The following is a 21,685-nucleotide window of genomic DNA, read 5'->3' as shown; positions in this document are numbered from 1 at the left end:
ACCTGTTGAGGTTTTAAGGGTCTGTGGCATCGCCTGCGACAGAGTTAGCTGGGGGGAAGGTTGAGGGGAGCTGGTTAAAATGCAGATTCCCAGGCCCCGCCCAGACCCGCCGATCAGTTCTTGGGGGTGGGACCTGGAAATGTGCATTTTCCGAGGCCGCCCAGGTGAGGCTGTTGTCGGGTGAAGGCTGAGAACCGCAGCTGGGCGGGGCCGGGCCTCTCGGACCCGCCCTTCCCTTTGGCGTCCTGTTCTCTCTGGGCCTTTTCCCTGTGGCGGCCGCTTTTTGCGACGTCAGTTACTTGACGGAGGGGGTGAGGAGGGTGAACAAGTAGGCTGGCTTCACCAGGTGTCCGTCGAATTAAGAAAAATGAAGAATGATGCCAGCTGCCATTTTGTGAGGTCTTTGTCCCTGTCTTCTTAAAGTCTTCCTGAAATCTCCTGGTGAGGAGTCCCCTTTGATAGAATACAGAGGAGGAAGAGAGCCCAGCGAGGTCGAGGACTGCTGGGAAGATGCTGCAAAATGCAGATTGCGCTCGGGCTCTCTGACCCCAGAGACCGACAGCCCTCCACCCTTTCCCTTCACTGTTCGCGCGCGTTGTAATCCTGACCGCTCAAGGCTAAAGAACGATAACAATTAACTTGAGCCGTATGCCTGGCATAGTGCCTGATGTAATATACACCCTCAGTAAATGTTTTTTTTTCTCAGTGTTTTAATGAATTAATATGATCAGTGGACTCGAAGGTCCTCTAGTTATTAATTTGTGCCAAAAACAATTATAAAATGCCTACTGTGTGTGTGTGTGTGGGGGGCTGTGTCAGGTGTCTGGGGTGCATATACGAATTAAACAAGCCCTGACCACAGGTGCATACCTCCTGACCCTGCGTTGGAATCACCTGGGCAGCTTAAACAATTACCATCCCTGCCCCATTTTAGACCTTTGAAATAAGAGTCTGGGGTGGGACTTGGCTATAAGCTGCCCTGATGATTTTAATGCGCTGGCATAGTTGAGAACCTCTGATTCAGTGCATGAGAGAAAAATGCAAATAATTATTTTAAAGTGATGATTACCATGATAGAAATATGCACCGTTGATACAGGGGCCCAGAGGGAGTGGTGCTGACAGTTGAAAAAAAAAAAAGATTTCTGTTTGTTATTGGCATGGAAGATCTCTCCTCCTTTAGAATTTGCCGCTTTGGAACGAATTGATTTCCTAAACAGTGACATGGATTCAAATTCAACTCATGTGTCTGGAATTCCAGGTATTTGCGTATATGTTCTAGTATTTAATCTGCATTTTTAGGAGTAGCCTTGTGAAGTTGCGGATCTTGGTGTTGGGAAGCACTTTTGGAAGCACAGAGAGATGGAAAGGCTTCCTGTAGTTTAAGGTGGGGGGGGCAGGGGGGGAGGTAAAGGAATAAGAAATATATTTGTGATGGGTCAGACTCTTTGCTGGGCACTTGAGATAAATGGCTGTGTTTAAATCCTCATAACAACTGTGTGAATTTTTGGAGTTAGTTTCTTCATTTTATAGACAGGGAAACTAAGATTCAGTGATGCTAAATAATTTGTTGGAGGTCATAGGGATACTCAGTGTGAGGAGGTGGATCAACTCTTTTCACCTAATGGCTCAAAGCTGTAGGATGGTTGGGGGATTTTGTGGTTAAAAAACCAAAAACATAGGTGCCACAGGTCCCAGGAGACAGAGTATAATTAATGCTGGGGTCACTCAGCATGTGTCGCCAAGATAGGCAGTTTATTTGCTGGAGGAATCCCGTAGACCCAGAGCTCTTTTCTCTCTTGAGAAAGTTACCACATCCTGATGTTGAGAAAACTATTACAGTGGTTTTGTTTGGACACAAGGCATTTGCCTCTCATTGCTGGAAACCATTTTTCTGACATCATGTGCTTTCCTTCTGGCTAAATGAAGTTCTCCTCTTGGTGAAACACAAGAGATTTGTTAAGAGCGTAGGCGTAGGATTGGAGGGCTGGGTGCAAGCCTGGGTTTTGCCACTCACTAGCTGTGTGACTTGGGAAAATTACTTTACCTTTCTGGGTCTCATTTTTTCATCTGTGAAGTGGGAGTAACAGTAATTGTGTATACCTCCTAGGATTGTTTTGAGACTTAATCCATGTTAAGTTTGGAACACTAAGTGCTAAGTACCTCCTGGGTCTTTACTAGGACAGATAGTGATAATTAGGTCTTTGTGTAAGGTTTGCTTTGGGGGATCTCCAGAACGCTCCTTTGAGAGGAAGGACCTTTGATGGTAGGAAGTAAAGAAATATTACTGACTTCATTGCTCCTTCCTGATCAAATCCAGGAAATGATTAACTACATAAACTATTCCATCCAGGTATGTAGACGCCCTGGTGTGATAGATATTGTCAAAAGCAGCTCTGGCAGAACTGAGACTTTGCCTTCTCTTAGTAATAATTTGGGGTTTTGTGGCCAAATTGGGCAAGGATGCTTTGATTTTTGATGTATTTGGACTTGGGGCATTAGGAAGTTTTGGATGAACTGGGTTAAGAAAGAGCTGACTATTTAGGTACAGAGTCTATTTCAGCTTTTTTTTTTTTTATAAATAACTTTATTCAAGTATAATTTACATCACATAAAATACATCCACTGTTAATGTACAGCTCACTGATTTTTTAAAAGTAGATTTATAGAGTTTGTGCAGCCATCCCCACGATCCAGTTTTTGAACATTTCCATCAGTCCCAAAAGTTCCCTCGTGCCTGTTCGCAGTTCATCCCAGGCTGTCACTGGTCTGCTTTCTGTTTTCATAGGTTTGCCCTTTCTGGAAATTTTGTATAAATGGAATCATAAAATATGTTGTCTTTGTATCTGCCTTTTTTCACAGCCTTTTTTTTTAATTTAAAAATTTTTAATACGATTTTTAAAGGTTACTTTCTATTTACAGTTATTACAAAATATTGGTTATATTCCCTGTGTTGTACAGTACATCCTTGAGCTCATCTCACACCCAGTAGTTTGTACCTTTTGCTCCCCAGCCCCTATTTAGCACCCCCCACCCCCCACTGGTAACAACTAGTTTTCTGCATGTCTGTGAGTCTGCTTCTTTTTTGTTAGCACAATGGCTTTAAAGTTCCTTTTTATTGCTTAATAGAATTCCATTGTGTAGATATACCATATTTTGTTTATCTGTTCACCAAGATGGACATTTGGATTATTTCCAGTATTTGACTATTGTAAATAACACTGCTAAGAACATTTAAGTCTTTGTATAGACATATGCTTTTATTTCTCTTGTCTACTGTGTGGTTTATTTTTGGCTGCGTTGGGTCTCTGTTGCTGTGCATGGGCCTTCTCTAGTTGCGATGAGCGGGGGCTACTCTTCGTTGTGGTGCGCGGGCTTCTCATTGCCGTGGCTTCTCTTGTCATGGAGCACAGGCTCTAGAGCACAGGCTTCAGTAGTTGTGGCACGTGGACTTAGTAGTTGTGGCTTGCGGGCTCTAGAGTGCAGGCTCAGTAGTTGTGGCGCACGGGCTTAGTTGCTCCGCGGCATGTGGGATCTTCCTGGACCGGAGCACAAACCTGTATCCCCTGCATCGGCAGGCGGACTCTCAACCACTGCGCCACCAGGGAAGTCCGGCAGGTGGATTCTTAACTACCGTGCCACCAGAGAAGTCCCAGACCACTGTCTTTTCCCTCCTGTGCCTCAGTTTCCTCTTCCGTAAAGTGGCGACATAGTAAGAGCCCATGTGGTCGGGCATAATATATGCAGAGTAGATAATGAGCCCTCAGAGGACGTCAGAAATTGTTCTTTGCACAGCCTGGAAGAGGGACCAAGCCTCATGCGGACTCTTGCACTGGGTAACACGATCTCCTCTTCTTTCTAGAACTTTGTAGAGAGTCTGGTTGAGTAAGAACTCTGGCCAGAAAATGGCCACAGAGGACTTGACTCTGCCAGAAGCTCTCTCAGACCTCAAATGACTAAATCTGTAGTGGCAGGGCTGCTGCAGGCCAGGTGCTCCTTTGCAGAGGTGCTCACGCCACGCCAGGACGAGGGTGCAGCAGTGATGTGAATTCACTGTTGATGTGGACGAACAGTGCCCGCGTAGGGGGTTCTTTATACAGATGTGTTTATTCATTGGGAAGTTCTGAACTTTTGATTGAAGCTGTCGCTTCTGATTTGTGATGTTAAAATGCCTGTCTCTGTTGACATCACGGAGGGTAGTATTAGGTATACAGTACAGTTGATTCTCATTACTTGCAGTAGTTTTGTTCTGTGAAGTCCCTGCCAGCACTGAATTAGCGAACAGTGAACCACAGCTCCTAGGGGGAAATATAGGGTTAGGTTCCTGCGAGCCTTGGGTTACAACATTTCAGTCGACTGATGAGTAGAGAACCCTGTGTTAGGTATATTTCTGTTGAAAGACATGGTATTTAAATATATTGTGGATTCATTAACATTGAGCTCATGACCAACAGCACTGCAGCTCATGCCTTGAAGGAAGCTTATATGTAACACATGTGTTTTTCTCCATGAGGCACATCACAGGCTTCTTGCTCTTAGGAACGCTGACAGTGCTGGGACCATTTTAAACAGTGAAATAGATAACAAAAAGCACAGAAATGCAGGACACATGGCACTAAACAGGCCATGAAGAGGACACTTTTGTACAGTATGAGAGCGGAGACGAGAAGGCAGATCCTCGCCCCGTTCAGCCTCAGCTGGGAATGTGTGTGGGTGAGTCGGATTGTTTTTTCCACTCTGAGCATGTCTGTGAATGACCACGAGAGTGCTGTGAGCATTGATTTTTGAGGTTACGAATTTTAGGCAGTAGGTGAATTGGCAAAAACAAATATCACAAATTGGAAGGATGGGCTGTATGTAGGGGTGCGTGTGTTTTCAGTGTCTTTCTGTTGGCACAGTGGACGTGGTATTAGGTATGCAGTCCTAATACCTAATATTAGGTATTTATATTGGGGGGTGGGGTGTGTTGGGGGGAGCATATAGGGGGATTGTGCTGGTGAATGAAATGCATAGACCCCAGCCCTTCCCCTCTCTGTGATGGAGTGGAGAGTTGCATTAACAGCTCTCTGCTCCCTTGGATGAGAACAGTCAGAGCAGGCGTTGGTAGCGGCCCATCAGGAAGTGCTCTGTGCGTCCTCTGCCAGCCCAGCTGCACTTGTGCCATCCACTTCCTGTTACAGAATCCCTGCCGTGGGCCCTCCCCTGTACTGACCAAACCCGGACCAGGTGCTCCCTGCCCATGCCAGGCACAGGCAGTGACACCAGATGTGAAATTACAAACCCAGGTGGAGATGCTGAAGGGTAGAGCGTGGATACAGGCGCCACTCTTGCCGGGGCTTCCCTGAGGAAGGCCAGTGAGCCACCTGGGTGCCAGTCCCTAAGGAAGCAGGGTGGCCATTTGACCTTGACCTCGGCCACCCATGCAACAAGTAGAAAGGAGGAGCGGGGTGTCGAATGATCCGTCTTTGGACTTCGGGCTGTCGCTTCTCAAAACAGAAGTTTCTTCTAATATCTCTACCCAGATGCACGTGATGAAAATCATTAACTAGGGCTGGCCAGACTTGATGGCCACCTTTGGGAATGGACATGAAGTGCCTGGAGCTTCCCTCCTAAAAGTGAGTGGACTTTGGTTTAATTTAGAAAGAAAAAGACTCATTGTAACATATTTTTTGATGACTTTTACCTAAAGAGATAGAATGGTGCTGATTGTTTTTAAAGCTCGTGTCTTTTATTTATGTGACTTTGAAAGATTGATTGAGGTATTCAGAGCTTGGCCCGTGGGAAGCTTCGCCAGAGATCACTTTAGGTGGCTCGTGGCCAAACATTGAAAGGCTAGCAAATATGTTTATAGTTCCTTCTTTTTGTGCCAAGTGATACTTGTTTTCTCTTTGTAGTAGTGACAGGAAGATTTCTTTTAGAATACATTTCAGTAAAAAACACAGAGTTGATTTAAAAGTATGAAGTCAGTAATAGCTCGGTAGGTTTGTAGATATGCCCACGTCATGCCTGACATTTAGGAAGTGGTGGCCTGTGCTAATAACATGGTGCTGTTGGTCAAAAAATATAATGTTATTGTTACAAAGGGGAAAGAAAAGGGATAAGCTGGTTGTGCTAATAGATTACAAATTCTTTTTTAAAAAATTTATTTTATTGAAGTATAGTTGATTTGTAGTGTTGTGTTAGTTTCTGCTGTATAGCAAAGTGAGTCAGTTATGCATATATATATTCTTTTCCATTAGGATTTATTACAGAATATCGAATATAGTTCCCTGTGCTCTGCAGTAGGACCTTGTTGTTTATCCAGTCTGTATATAATAGTTTGCAGCTGCTAATCCCAAACTCCCGTTCCATCCCTTGCCCATCCCATCAACCCCTGAGCAGCCACAAGTCTGTCTTCTGTGTCTGTGAGTGTTTCTGTTTCATGGATAAGTTCATTTAGGTCATGTTTTAGATTCCACATATAAACAATGTCATATGATATTTGTCTTTCTCTGTCTAAGTTATTCACTTAGTATGATAATCTCTAGGTCCATTCATGTTGCTGCAGATGGCATTATTTCATTCTTTTTTATGGCTGAATAATAACATTGTGTACATGTACCACATCTTCTTTATCCACTCATCTGTCGATGGGCATTTAGATTGCTTCTGTGTCTTGGCTATTGTAAATAGTGCTGCTATGAACATTGGGGTGCATGCATCTTTTCGAATTACGGTTTTGTCCGGATATATGGCCCGGGAGTGGGATTGCTAGATCATATGGTAGTTCTATTTTTAGTGTTTTGAGGAACCTCCATACTATTTTCCATAGTGGCTGACTTAAAAATTCTTTTTATTTTTCCAAGTTGTCCATGAAAAACATTATTATTTATTTAAAATTTTTTTTTGCGGTACGTGGGCCCCTCACTGTTGCAGCCTCTCCCACTGCGGAGCACAGGCTCCGGACGCGCAGGCTCAGCGGCCATGGCTCACGGGCCCAGCCGCTCCGCGGCATGTGGGATCTTCCCGGACTGGGGCACGAACCCGTGTCCCTTGCATCGGCAGGTGGACTCTCAACCACTGCGCCACCAGGGAAGCCCAAAAAACATGGTTTTTAAACGATGGTTAGTTTACCTAGTTCATCTGGGACCTTGACGTTGCTTTAATCATTTTCTAAAGTTTGTGGGAGGTTTGTGGGAGAGGACAGTTGGAAGGGGCCCCATGGAAAGAAAGGCTTCTTGTGTGAATTGGAAAGCTGGGTGGGCTGGAGACTATTGCCTTCTTCCAGTTATATCTCTGTGGCATTTGCCCAGTGCCAGGGAAGAGCCTGCTGGCTGCCCTCCCTGAGGAAGAAGATGCCTGTGGAGGGAACGGGGCCTGGTAGGCTCTCCCCCTCTTTGCTGGGCCATCTGCTGTGACACAAGATGAGGTAGAGTTTGGCCAGTTTAGACCTCAGGGATCCTCAACCTCAGCACTATTGATATTTTCGGTTTGACAGTTCTCTGCCTTGGGAGCCTGTCCTGTGCACTGTAGGATGTTGGGCAGCATCGCTGGCCTCTACCCCCTAGATGCCAGTGGCACCCTCCCCCCAGTTGTGACAACCAAAACTGTCTCCAGACATTGCCATGTCCCCCGGGGGGTGGGAGGAGTAGGAGTGGGCAGAATTGCAGCTGTTAGGACCCCCTGGATGAGTGGAATGTGTACACTCTATGAAAAGCCATGCCCCTTACTGTCCTTAAGGTGACTCATCCTGTCTTTAAAAAAAAAAAAAAGAAGAACCTGCTGGGCAAGAGATTCGTGTTTGGATTATGTTCTTAACTCTGAGTTCAGCTTCTCATTTAGCAGCTAAGGAAGTCTTGAGCTGTTGGAAGAAAGCATTTGGGAAGTGTCATGGGCTGGCGTGTGTCCCTCTCCAGATTTACACGTTGAGGTCTTAACCCAGCACCTAGCAAGTGACTGTATTTGGAGACAGGGCCTTTAAAGAGATGATTAAATTAAAACGAGGCCATTACGGTGAGCCCTTAACTAATCTGAGTGGTGTTCTAAGAAGAGGCGATTAGGACACGAAGAGAGATGCCAGGCATGAGAGGAAAGCCCATGAGGACACAGGGAGAAGGTGGCCGTCTGCAAGCCAAGGGGAGAGGCCTCAGAAGGTAACAAATCTGCTGACACCTTGATCTTGGAGTTTCCAGACTCCAGAGCTATAAGAAGATAAATTGCCAGTGTCTAAGCCCCCCGGCCTGTGATATTTTCTTATGGCAGCCTGAGCAGGCTAATACAGGAAGCCTCGTGTGGTTATTTTGGTAGGTGAGGAATCTCTCGGTGTTTTTGGTAAACCTTTATTTTAGACCGATGATGAGTTCTTTAGTGCTTTTCTTTAGACAGTCCGGTCTCAAGAATTCTCCATAAGCAAAGAGTTCTCCGTGTTGCAAAGTCATGCCCACTAGAGCTGAATGCCACCCCCCACCCCCTGCAACCTAAAACACGTGTACGTGCTCCGTAAGGTGGAGGTGCTGTCCCCAGATGTTTCCTTTTGCTTAATGAGTTTACAGGGGTCACATTTCAGGTTGTGCTTTGGATGGTTGGTTAGTTCTTGTGACTTGGATTGTGCTAGATTAATTTGATGAGAATTATAATAGTTGCTGCCCCCTGTTGTGTGCTGGTTAGGTGTGCAGTGCTCTTCTAGGAGTTTGACGTGGACCATCCCATTTCATCTTCCTGACAGCCCTACTTTACAGGTGACAAACTGAAGAACGGTTTTGGTTTAGAAAACTTAAAAGCTCATTTCAGTTTTTTTAAAAGGCTCATTTTAATTTGAATTTCTGCAGCAAATTGTATTTCGCAACCTGTCTCTATGCCCTTTCCTATTTGAGTTTTCTTGTAATGGCCATTTAGAGGAAGTGATTTTTGTTGAGGGAAGAGGAATTGGGGATGTGTGACCCTTCAGTGATTTGGAGGTAAATATGTGTGTACTCCATTGTTGCTGGTAGAAGCAGAGAGCAGAAATGATGTGACAGAGGAAAATTCTGGAAACTTCAAATTATCCCAATCACTGTAAATCCATCAGAAGCATAATATCTGTTTTCAGAGTTAGTTTCCATATTGATCCTTATTTTTTTTAATTCACTCTCTCTGTAGGAGAGACATTCATGCTAATGGCGGGGGTGGGGGAGTGCAGAACATCTATTTCTAAAATGTGTGTACTCACCCTGTAAAAGGAAGTGATTTGAATCTGAATACTTTTTAGCTTTTATACAGTCAGTCCCCATGAAAGTGCAAAGAAAATTTAAAACTGGAGAACCTCCCCCGCCCGCATCCTCTCCCCTCTTTTTTCTGTTCTCCAGATTAAAGGCAGTCAGAGGCTCTCATACGAGGAATGACGCAATTGTGTCCGGGTAAATCAAAGGACTAGGTAGTAAACAGACAACACCACTTGTCCCACCTCGCGGGGTTTTTTTCCCTAAATAAGCTGCTTAAAAAACTATGCATATGTACACATCCGTGCATATATATACACACACTGGAAAGTGCACAAATCATAAACACACAGCTTGATGAATTTTCATGAAGTGAACGCACTCCCGTAACTGGCAGCAGATAAACAGGCTCTGACCTCAGAAGCCTCCTCTTGCCTCCTTCCTCCCCCGCCTGGATCTATATCCTGACTTCTAACAGAGATTGGCTCGGCCTGTTTTTGACCTTTAAGTAAATGCAGTCATGTAGCAGGTACTCACTCATGCCTGTTAATTCTTGCTCCATGTTTGATTCATCAGGGTTGACCGTGTTGCATGTTTATTGTAGTTTGTTCACTCCTGTCCGCCATATGAAGTCAGAGTATGAATAAGTCATTGATCCTTGAACAATGAGGGGGAGGGGGTTAGGCGTGTCGACCCCCAACCAGTCAAGAATCCAAGTACTGGTACTGCTTGCTGTCTTTGCCTCAAAAACAAAGGAATTGATAAATGACTCACGCAAGAGCAGAAGCTCAAACAGTTTGAATAGAATAAGGACTCAAACGCTAGTTCTTTTGATTTTACATATTGTGATCTCTAATCAAACACAAACTTTTCCCCAAACTTAGTTAATTTAAAGATGTGTAAAATGAAAATACAGGTACTTTATTTATTGAGAAAAATCCACATATAAGTAAGTGGACTGGTGCAGTACAGACCCATGTTTTTCCAGGGCCAGCTGTATTCCATGACCCCTCTATCCCCATCTCTTCCTGATGGACAAGTGGGACGTTTCCAGCTTGAGGTCTCATGAATGGTGCTGCTGTGGACCTCCCTGAGCTTATCTTGAGGACATGTATTATGTGGCTTTGTTGGGCCCTTGGGGATATTTGTGTTTAGCTTTAGTAGAAATTGATAGTTTTCCAAATTGTACGAATTTGTGCTTCTCCACCCGGGAAAGTGCCAGATGCTCCACATCCTCATCCACACTTGGTATTTGTCATTTTTCGCTTTAGCCTTCCTCATGGGAGCATAGCAGTATCACAAGAAATGTATTTAAAAAAAATATTTATTTGGGGCTTCCCTGGTGGCGCAGTGGTTGAGAGTCCGCCTGCCGATGCAGGGGACACTGGTTCGTGCCCCGGTCTGGGAAGATCCCACCTGCCGCGGAGCGGCTGGGCCCCGTGAGCCATGGCCGCTGAGCCTGTGCTCTGCAACGGGAGAGGCCACAACAGTGAGAGGCTCGCCTACCGCAAAACAACAACAACAAAAAATTTGTTTGAGAGAGGCTTCATTTTCTTGCTCTGAAGTCAAGTTTTAGACGTACAGGATAGCCACATCATGGTAACCCTGAACCTAAACGTGGCAAAATGGTCGCATCACAGCAGCCTTGCCTTTCTGACCAAGTACTCTCCTTTTATTCTTACTTTGATTTTATTTTGCCTCATGACAACTTTGCACCATAGCTCACACTAGCTCAAAGATTGCAGCCTCTGTCCTAACACAAATCCTTGCTTCTACCTTGATTCCTCCCAGTATATTCTGCAGCTTGATCTTTCTTTCCTTTTTTTTCTTTTTTTGCATTTCTTAGTTTTGATCTTTTTTTTTTTTTTTGCGGTACGTGGGCCTCTCACTGTTGTGGCCTCTCCCATTGTGGAGCACAGGCTCCGGACGCGCAGGCTCAGCGGCCATGGCTCACGGGCCCAGCCGCTCCGCGGCATGTGGGATCTTCCCGGACCGGGGCACGAACCCGTGTCCCCTGCATCGGCAGGCGGACTCTCAACCACTGCGCCACCAGGGAAGCCCCAGTTTTGATCTTTTTTAATTGAGGTACCGTTGGGTTGTAGCATTATGTAAGTTTCATGTGCACAACGTTACATTTCTATTTCTGCATACGTTACGACCAAACACCCTCTTCTTGAGTAGTTTTCATCATAAGGGGAACAGTAAAAAAGTATAAAATTTACTTTCTTTTAATTGTAAAGTGAGTGCATGTGTATTAAAAATTGGAGAACAGAGAAAACTGATGAATGAGTTACTGGTGTAACTTTCCCTTCAAAGGCAACCACCGTTAACACAAACCTTTTGGCATATGCTGTTTTCTTCCTGTCTTGTTTCCGTGTGTACATTGTTTGATGAATTATAACCACGTAGCACATGTGTTTTTATTTCCTGCTTTTTTTTTCATTCAGCATTTTAATGTAAGGCTTTTTTTGTATCATGATGTGCTCTGTAAATGACACTTTAAGTGGCAACATATTATTTCTTTGAGGAGACACCTTTAATTTACATAACCAGGGCCCTGTAGTTTTACAAGTTGATTCTTATTGTCACTTTATAAATATAATGTATTCATTCTGAACGCTGGCCCTGCAAAGCAGAGGCAGGCCAAAGACACACAAAGGGAAAGTTGAGGGAGGCCCAGGCCTGGGTTATGGTGATCTCATGTTTGCTATTTGGGTGGAGATGCTCTCGTTTTAGTCCTCAATGCCTCCCAGCTGCTTCCTGCTGCATCACTGAGATTTCTTGTGTTTCCAGGCTGTTGTATTAACTGGGGCTGAGCCTTTGTCAGTCACTAATATCCCCTGAGCAGTACTGGGCTGTTTTGTGCCCAGTGATGGAACCAGGGGCCTGGGGGACCAGGGCTTGTTAGAGGACAGCCCCTGTACAGTCAAGCCGGAGACAGCTGCTGTGGCCCTGGAGGTACCTGACCCACTCAGAGCCCTCCCCAGCTCTGGGGCCCCACGTGGGACTTTTTCTTTTTTTTTTGGGCTGCATTGGGTCTTCACTGCTGCACGGGGGCTTTCTCTAGTTGCAGCGCTTCATTGTGGTGCATGGGCTTCTCATTGCGGAGCACGGGCTCTAGGCTTGTGGCCTTCAGTAGTTGTGGCTCGCGGGCTCTAGAGCACAAGCTCAGTAGTTGTGGCACACGGGCTTAGTTGCTGCACGGCGTGTGGGATCTTCCCAGACCAGGGCTCGAACCCCTGTCCCCTGCATCGGCGGGTGGATTCTTACCACTGTGCCACCAGGGAAGCACCCCACATGGGACTTTTAAACACTAGCATTTTATTTTTTCTAGTATAAAAGTAATAATTTCTGTTAAAACTACTGATTTCTCTTAGAGAAAGGTTAAAGATGCAGTAGCTAGAATTTAAAGCCCGACTTTCTATTAACATTTAGGTATGTTTCCCTCTGATCTATAATTTTATCGGATGGCTATTGGGTGACATTATTTTCGTTGGTTTTTGCTGTTAGAAATGAGAACTTAGTCTACAGAGACTATCTTCTTTCTTTTTTTTTTTTCGCCATGCCGTGGGGCATGTGGGATCTTAGCTCCCTGACCAGGATGGAACCCGCACCTCCTGCAGTGGAAGTGCAAAGTCTTAACCACTGGACCACCAGGGAAGTCCCTAGAGGCTATCTTGATGCATGAATTTTTGCTACGTCTTGGACAATGAATTTCTGGAAGGGCTCTGCCATTTTACACCCCATGAAAGCCAGAATGGCCCTTGTTCCAGGGTCAGGATAATTTTGCCTTTTGCCTAGTGTGGACCCCCGAGATTGGGAAAGTTCAAAAAAAAGAGAGAGAAAGAAGTAAAAACACATGCTTTCCTTTCTTTGTCGGCCACAAATCAGGCTTCCTGTTTATTAATGTGTGAGCCAGGTGGAGCTGGAGGGCAGTAGGGGCCTGTGGTCGATTGAGGACAGGCTTGCTCCGTGGTAACGCTAACGCTCTGTGGATGGACTGGGGGAACCGAACACCTCACAGTGGTGTGTGTTTGTTGGCTGTGAGAGATAACGGAGTCTGCAAGCATACAGTAAATGTTTGTTGAACGAATAAAAGGCTTTCTAGATCCAGTTTCTCGTGACAAAGCTGTGTGTAGACAACAGGGCCAAGGGCACGTCTGCTTCCCTGCAGAGGAGGGTGAGGGTTGTAGTGGGGTCGTTGGAGCCCAGGGTCGCGTTTCCCTGCAGCAGCATCATTAGGAGAGGTGTGAAGCGCTCCCTGTGAGGGCCCTGCCACGCCTGAGCTGCCCTCGGACCAGCCCCTCAGCCCCTCTACCACCTGTTTCCAGAGGTAAACTCCTCCCAAGCGACAGGTGTTGTAACTTCTGGCGTCTTACAGGCGCCCTTGGAAACATCCCCCATGGCCTTCCCGGGGGCTCAGTGCCAGAGCCACGCCCGGTGGGGCAGCCCGGTCTCCAGGGGAGTGCGGAAGGAGCTGAGTCCGGTTAGGAGGCGGGTTCCTGGTGGAGGGCTGGCTCCCCGCCGCCTGGCTTGGCTGCCGAGCACCTTGAGGGGCTGAGAGCCTGGATTCAGGCACGGCTGCCTCTGTCCACGTTGGCCTCCTCCTCTCACTGGCTGTATGACCTTGGGCGAGAGAGTCCAGCTCTCTGAAAACGGGTGTGATGACAGTGCTGGGGGGGGGGGCGGGGTGTGAGGACTGAATGAGCTGATGCATGTCAGGTGCTTAGATCCCAAGCGTGTGGCCCCCGGGAAGTACAGTAGCAGTGATAGCCATTGTCAGGGATGACAGTGGGGTGGAGGGAGGAGCCATGCGGGCCTGGGCGGTGGCACTGGGGACCCTCCGTGTGTCCTGCTGTGTCTCTGTCCTTGGGTTCCTCCCTAGGGGGTCGTCTGAACAATTCAGAGGTGGCTCTTGGAGTCTGCGGTAGTGTGAGGTCTTCAGGCACCGGTTAAGAGCGATGGCTCTCGGGTCCACCTGCTGGACCCACAGCTGACTCTGCCCCCCGCCAGCTGCAGGACTCTCAGTGTGGGAGGGGGGCGATGAGAGCGCCCACGGAATGGGGGTCAGGATCAAGGGAAGTAATTCACATGGACAGCCGGCACACGCTGAGCGCTTTATAGCTGTTCTTGCTTATTGTCCTGGTATCTGGGGAATTGCCTTCCATGTAATCATTCAGTTCTGTTCAGTTCTCTGGCATTCTGTGGGCTGCTGCTGGGTGCTGCCACACCAGACCTCTTCTAGAACCTGTGAGCAGATGGCCTAGCGAAAGCGTCCACGTGTGAGTAGTGTCCCTGCACGCTGGGTGCCTGGGGCATGTGAAGGGATCCACGCAGAGCGACCGAGCACCTGCTGTATGCCAGGCCTGGGGTGGGAGGCGAGCAGTATCTGGTCTCTGACCCACAAGCTTGTGGCTGAGATTTAAGGCTGCAGACTGAGAGCTGTGTGCTGTTTGGGCAGCAGTGTGGGGTTTTTGTGTTTTTTTTGGTTTTGGTTTTAAATTTAAAAAGTTTAATCACAGGGTCACATAGTTCAGTATTGGTTTTTTTCTTATAAATTTATTTGTTTGTTTTTGATGCATCGGGTCTTTGTTGCTGCGCGTGGGCTTTCTCTAGTTGCGGCGAGCGGGGGCTACTCTTCGTTGCGGTGCATGGGCTTCTCATTGCGGTGGCTTCTCTTGTTGCGGAGCACGGACTGTAGGCGTGCGGGCTTCAGTAGTTGTGGCGCACGGACTTGGTTGCTCCGCGGCATGTGGGATCTTCCTGGACTACGGCTCGAACCCGTGTCCCCTGCATTGACAGGCAGATTCTTAACTGCTGTGCCACCAGGGAAGTCCCAGTTCAGTGTTAAAAGGTACAGAAGTGTGTACATTGCACACTCAGTCTCCCTCCCACCCACTCCGTTCACCTACCCTGTGCCCCTCCCCAGGCAACCACTCATCAATTTCTTCAGTGTCGCTCTGGAGAAACTTTAACCATCTACCAAAAAAAGTACAAGTATTTTATATCTATCTAGACAAACATGCATGGATGTTTCCCTCTTTTATTCAATTGTTAGTACACCTTACACACTACAACCTATTTTTTTCACTTAACAGTACACCCTGGGCTTGTTCCATATCAGGACATAAAAAGCTTCTTTATTCCTTTAAATGTTTTCTTTAAAGTGTTTTAATAGGATTCCATCGAATAGATGTACTTTAAGCAGTTTACTACAGATGAGGTTTAGGTTATTTCTAGTTTGCTGTTACTAGATGTTACGGTGAATGGTCTTTATACCCATTTTGGAGCATATGGAATATCTCAAAGGGGAATGGTTGGGTCAAAATGAATGTCCATTTGTAATTTTGATAGCTGTCGCCAGGTTTCCCTCCCTCAAGGTAACACTGATTTAGGCCCCTCCCAGCAGTGAAGGTGCCTGTTTGGCCATCCTGACCAAGCACAGGTGTTGTTAGGCTCTTTGATCTTCGTCATCGTGCTAAGTAAAAAAATTACCTCTCAGTGTGGTTTTAGTTTTGCCTAGTACTTTAAAACTGAATTGGTTGCCAACATTTAAAAACTGAGTGTTTGCATCTCACAATCTTATGTTTTGTCTTTGTCTTGAAGACTTGGATGGTCTGCTGTGCTGGGCTTATGTAGCATTGTATCCTGGTAGGATCTGGGGGCAGCTACTTCCTTCCCATGAGATCTGGTCTCCTCAGTGTGCCCCACCCCACTGGATCCTGTGTTTATTTTTGTTCATTTATTGTTTTCTGTTACTTGCTGGGCTTCTGTAGATTTGAGTTTGCCAGTCCTGGTCTAGAGAGAAACGGGTAAGTCTAAGGGGGAACAGAGCTGCTTCGTCTTCTCTTCGGGAATAACAGAGTTGGGTTTTGACGGATAAGTAGAAGTTGGGTGATGGGCTTGCCTGAGCAAGTCTGTTGTGGATGAGTCTTGCACAGGGGTTGGGAGTTGGAGAAAAATGAAACAGCCAGGGACGAGCTAAAAGTGCAGAGTTCTGGAGCTCACCTGCCTTGGCTGCAATCGGTGGCTTGACTGTGAGGACCTGGGATGAAAAGGTAACAGGGGTGAATTTGAGTTCATAATTATTGAATCGTGGGGTTGGATGCAATGTGAGAGGTGTCATGTGCTCTGAGCAGAAAGAGACCAATAGGGGAAGACTTAAGGCACGAGAAATAGGGAGAGGCGACAGTTTGCATCATCCGTGACTGCCCCCTACCCCAGAGAACCAGAGTTAACAGTTTGTGTGTGTGTGTGTGTGTGTGTGTGTGTATTTGTTTCCTAGTATTTTTTCCCATGCATATATCAGCATATATTATTTTTATTAAAATATAGCACAATAAATTGCTTTTCTTTTGCTTGCTTTTTTCCTTCTGTTTTATCACTTGGATCTTGTCCTGCCAGTGTGTGTGTCTCTACCTTATTCTTTCCAGACTACAGTCCATTGTACAGGGGTCTTGCCGTAATGGGCATTTGGTCATTTCCAGGGTTTTGCTCTCTCTCTGTATTGCTGCTGTTGGCCTCCTAGGGCATTTCCCGTTGGTCACCAGTACCAATATTTGTGTCCTTCTAGGTAGACTTGCTAGGTCAGAGGATCTGAGCTTTACGGTTGAAGAAGTTGCTACATTGACTTGGCTTTTTTCATTGGTAAACAGTAGTCCCACCTTATCTGAGCTTTCGCTTTCTATGGTTTCAGTTACCCGTAATGAACCCGAAAATATGAAATGGAAAATTCCAGAAGTAAACAATTCATAAGTTTTACATTGTCTGCTGTTCCGAGTAGCATGATGAAATCTTGTGTCTTCCTTAGTCCTGCCCTGGACATGACTCATCATCCCTGTGTCCTGCATATCCTGCCGGTAGTCACTTAGATGGGTCTCCGTTATCAGATCAGCTGTCCCAGTATCACAGTGCTTGTGTTCAAACAACCCTTATTTTACTTAATAATGGCCCCGAATAGTGATGTTGGCAATTCGGACATGTCAAAGGGAAGCTGTGAAATGCTTCTTTTAAGTGAAAAGGTGAAAGTTCTCGACTTGAAAGAAAAGAAGTCGTATGCTGAGGTTGCTAAGATCCACAGCAAGGATGAATCTTCTATCAGTGAAATTATGAAGAGGGAAAAAGAAATACGTGCTAGTTTTCGTGCACCTCAAACTGCAAAACTTATGGCCACAGCGTGTGATAAGTACTTTAGTTAAGATGGAAAGGGCATTAAATTTGTACATAGGTATTTTGAGAGAGACCACGTTCACATAACTTTTATTACAGTATATTGTTATAATTGTTATGTTTTATTATTGGCTATTGTTATTAATCTCTTACGGTGCCTAATTCATAAATGAACCTTTATCACAGGTATTTGTGTGTAGGAAAAACTCCGTGCTATCCTCAGTTTCACGCATCCCCTGGGGGGGTCTTGGACCGTATCCCCTGTGGATAAGGGGGACAACTATAGTCTTGTTTCTTCTCCAGACAGTAGCATTCCTGTGGCCAGAGATACTTCAGACTTCAGTGAACTACTTCCTTCTTTGCATTCTTTCAGATCCTAGATTTTATATTCTCCCGGTTTAAAAAAAAAAAAAAAATCTAGCCACTTCCCTGTTTCTAGAACAAAGAGCAGAAGTTTCCCTTCATACCTTCCCTCCCATTCCTTCCAGTCCCCCCCACCTGCCCCCCCAGGCATCTGTGCTTAACAGTTTGGGTTACGTCCTTCTAGACCTGCTGTCCAGTGTGGTAGCCACTAGCCGCATGTGGCTGTTTTCATTCATTAAATTAATGAACTAAAATTTAAAATGTATGTTTCCAGCGCTCAACAGCCACGTGTGGCTAATGGCTGGTGTGTTCGATGGTGCAGCTAGAGAACATCTCCCTCTGCACAGAAATGTCGGGGACAGTCCCGCTCTAGAGCAGCATTCTCAGACTTGGGACGGTTGGCATTTGGGGCCAGATAATCCTCTGTGTGGGGCTGTCTTGTCCACTGTAGGATGTTTAGCAGCATCCTTGGCTTCTACCCACTAGACGCCAGTAGCCCTTCCCTTCCCTGGACCTGCAGTCATGACAGCCAAACATCTCTCTAGACGTTGCCAAGTGTCCCCAGGGGCAAATTCACCCCTACCTCCGTTGAGAGCTACTGCTGCAGACTATTTTCTCTGTATTGCTTTTTTTAAAATTGGGGTATACTTGATGTACCCTATGATACAAGTTTCAAATGTACAACCTAGTGAGTGATTCACAACTTTTAAAGGTTGTACTCCATCTGTAGTTATTATATAATATTGGCTATATTCCCTGTGCTGTACAATAATATATCCTTGTAGCTTACTTATTTTATACATAGTAGTTGGCACCTCTTAATCCCCTTCCCCTGTCTCGCCCCTCCTCACTGGCACCCTCTAGTTTGTTCTCTGTATCTGAGTTCTCCGTGTTGCTTTTAATTTTCCTTTACATTCTTCCTGGATCTTTCCGGCGTCAACACTGAGACTCTAGCTTCCTGGACTCCGGCTTCAGGGAAGGTAGCTACGTCATGCAGGCAATTCAGCAAATATTTACTGAGTGCCTGCTGAGTGGCACCAGGGCAGAGATGATCATTTCTTCGGACGCCAGCTCCTTGTGGCAGTAGTTACATTGTCCAGAAACATTGTTCCCTTGGCGTGTCCCTCTCTAATATTTGTTTTCCTTGCATTTGGCCAAATTGTGTGAAAACACTGCACATCTGGTTGGCAGGCTATTGGCTATCAAAACCTTTGTTTTAGAGTCAAGTCGTAAGGAACTCCACTTTGGTTTCCTTTTGTTTAAATTGTGTAAGCTGGAAGCAGCGTAGACGGGATTATTTCTAGCCTTACATCTTAGCCTAGTTGAATAGCCGTTGCTATTCAGGTGAGAAAATTGTCATGTTTTCTTTTTTCAATCTGGAAAAATAACGTAAGAGAAATAAGATCTACTTTTAATTGAATGCCTGCTGTGTGCTAGGCATTGTCTACACCCTTTATATATAAAATCCTTGGTCTTCGTAGTAATTCAGCAAGGCGGGTCTTACTGTCAATTTACAGATAGGGAAAGTGGGGATCACAGAAGATGAATTGTCCAAGGGCTCACAGCTGGTGTGGAACGGGGCTGGGATTTGCGCACAGGCCCATCTGGTTGAAAAGCTGGTGTTTATTCCTCTAGCCCACGTGGTCCTGCTGTTCTGAAACTGAGACTCTTGCTTGTTATTTCTTTTTCAGCCTCTACATTAATTTCTCGCACTCAGGGGTTCTATCTTGTAGCCCATCTCCCCAGCCTGTCTAGAATGTGGGATAGGAGTTAATTTGGGAAAGTGACAGCTCAGTTTGGCGTTGAGAAGCGACAGCAGGGTGACAGCTGCCACCCCACAGCTCCAGGCAGCTCCCCCTCTTGGACCTCCGGGGTGCTGACGTCCACCCCTGGACAGACGGGGTGTGGCGGCAGCTGACAGAAGGAAAAAGAGTCGTGGGTATAAATCCAGATGTCGGGGGAGCCTGGCTGCCGCCTCTTCTGCTTTAACTGACCTGGGGGCCGGGGGAGGACTTCGTCACTTGTAAATTTGCCACCAAGCCCAAGGCCGTCACTTGTAAATTTGCTACCAAGCCCAAGGCTTCTACTGCAGGACAGTAGTTCCCCAAATAGCAGATGATGGCTCCAGGTGCTACAGTGATCCTAAGTAATTCACGGACAGGAACTAAATCACATTGAGATGTATAGCGAGACACTTCCTTTTTCAGTTTTCCTTCAACATTTTTTTAACCCTGTCAGGGCCCGCTTTTGAATAGCAGAAGAAACTGGCCAGCAGGCAGCAGGCTGGGGGCTGGGAGCCACTGCGTCTGGAATTTAGTAACGTTTGCTTCTCATTGTGTTGATTTTGATGTTTACCTTCTGTGTATGGCAAGTGATAGTGGTTTTGCATTTATGATAGTGGTTACCTTTTAAGTTACCTTCTAAGACACATTTATGTACTGATAAACAAAATCCAGGTCAGGAGTTCTCAACCAGGACACAGCTGACATTTGAGGCTGCATCATTCTTTGTGGCGGGTGCTGTCCTGGGCTTTGTAGGATGTTTAGCAGAATCTTGGCCTCCTCTACCTACTAGATACCAGTAACTAACCCTTTCTCCCTGTTGAGAATCGCTGATTTAAGGTATGCAAATTGAGGCAAACTGATGAAGTTAGAAAGTAGAATTAGTTGGATATGGTAGAAATCCCGTGTGTGTGAAAAGGGCTGAAGTTTGGGAAACTCTTTGGGCAAATTGCCTTCAGTTGTGGGGTCCACTTGCTGATGTTCCTGGGGCATTGAGGTTTGTTCAAGAGCGAGGAGGGAGGAGATGCCTTGAAAGAGCTGCTCTAAAGCAGCACCGTCTAGTCGAACCTCTGCCATGCTGGAATGTTCTGCATCCGCGCCGTCCAGTCCATAGCCACGGACCACCTGTGGCCGCGGAGCGCTCAGAATATGACTGCTGAGAATGAGGAATTTAACTCTTTTATTTAAGTAACTTAAATGTAAAGCTACCAGGTTGGACATCACAGCTCTGAAGAGATCAGTGTGCAGACGTCAGGATGATAGACTGCAGGCTTTAAAAGCTTAGACGCGAAGACACACAAACCAACAGGAAAGCATCTTATTAAGTACGGCCCAGCCACGTGGCAGACAGGACTATCAGACAGGAGCTTTGGGGTGGTGGTTAACTGCACCCACTTAACATTGGCTTTAGCAAAGTAAAATAAAACAAAAACCAATGTACTGGTGCCTAAGACTTGAGAAGCCCAGGGAACCGACAGACCTACACTCGCCCCCGAGGTGGACAGGAGCCTCCTGTGGTCTCTGCATCCTCCTTGTGACTCCATTTTCAGGCAGACTGTCCCTAAACAGGAGCAAGGTGGCTTCCTGCAACTCCAGGCTTGTTTTCTGCCACCTTAACAACCCCAGGGTGAAGAGCATGTCTTTCTGGAATTTCTAGCAAAAATCCCAGCCAGGCCTCTCACTGGCCCTTTCTCTGAGCCTAGCACCATGCTGAGGGCTCTGCTTGGCCAAGCCTGGATCCTGGGCTTGTCATGCCTGGAGCTCAGAGGTGGGGTTGGCCTCGGCTCAATCAGGTGGAAAGATGGAGGGAAATGGACTTACTAAATTATAACTGTAGGCTATAGAAGAAAACTGTATGGTAGACTAGGCTAAGGGACTGAATCTGAGGTAGGACACACTTGGATGGGGGCCCCTCCCTAAGGCTGGGGTGCAGACCTGGTTGGAGACAGTGTAGTTCAGGCCACTGGATGGCAGGACCAGAGCTGGTCTGCAGGTGGGGCAAGCAAGAAAGCAATCCCAGGGGTACCGATGGGGTGGCAGGCACAGCTGGCGGTTGACGCATTGGGTGTACAATGGGAGTGAGGGCACCTGAGTTCACAGTGTCCCTGGTGGGACACTAAGGGCCACAGTGACAGGGGGACCTTGGGAGACAAACCTGGGGGTGAGGGAATCAGGGCACTGGTGTGGAGGAGGCCTG

The 21,685-nt window shown here is 46.4% G+C and overlaps 1 protein-coding gene across 1 annotated transcript in view; it reads left to right on the top strand.

Moving 5' to 3' along the window:
- Positions 1-21,685, top strand: part of ATP9A (ATPase phospholipid transporting 9A (putative)) — a 130,688-nt gene that overhangs the window by 1,076 nt on the left and 107,927 nt on the right. The gene's annotated exons all lie outside the window — the stretch shown is intronic.

The sequence above is a fragment of the Phocoena phocoena genome, chromosome 15 (assembly GCF_963924675.1).
Source record: "Phocoena phocoena chromosome 15, mPhoPho1.1, whole genome shotgun sequence".
In the NCBI taxonomy this organism is placed as follows: domain Eukaryota; kingdom Metazoa; phylum Chordata; class Mammalia; order Artiodactyla; family Phocoenidae; genus Phocoena; species Phocoena phocoena.
This window is presented reverse-complemented; position numbering and strand designations above follow the sequence as displayed.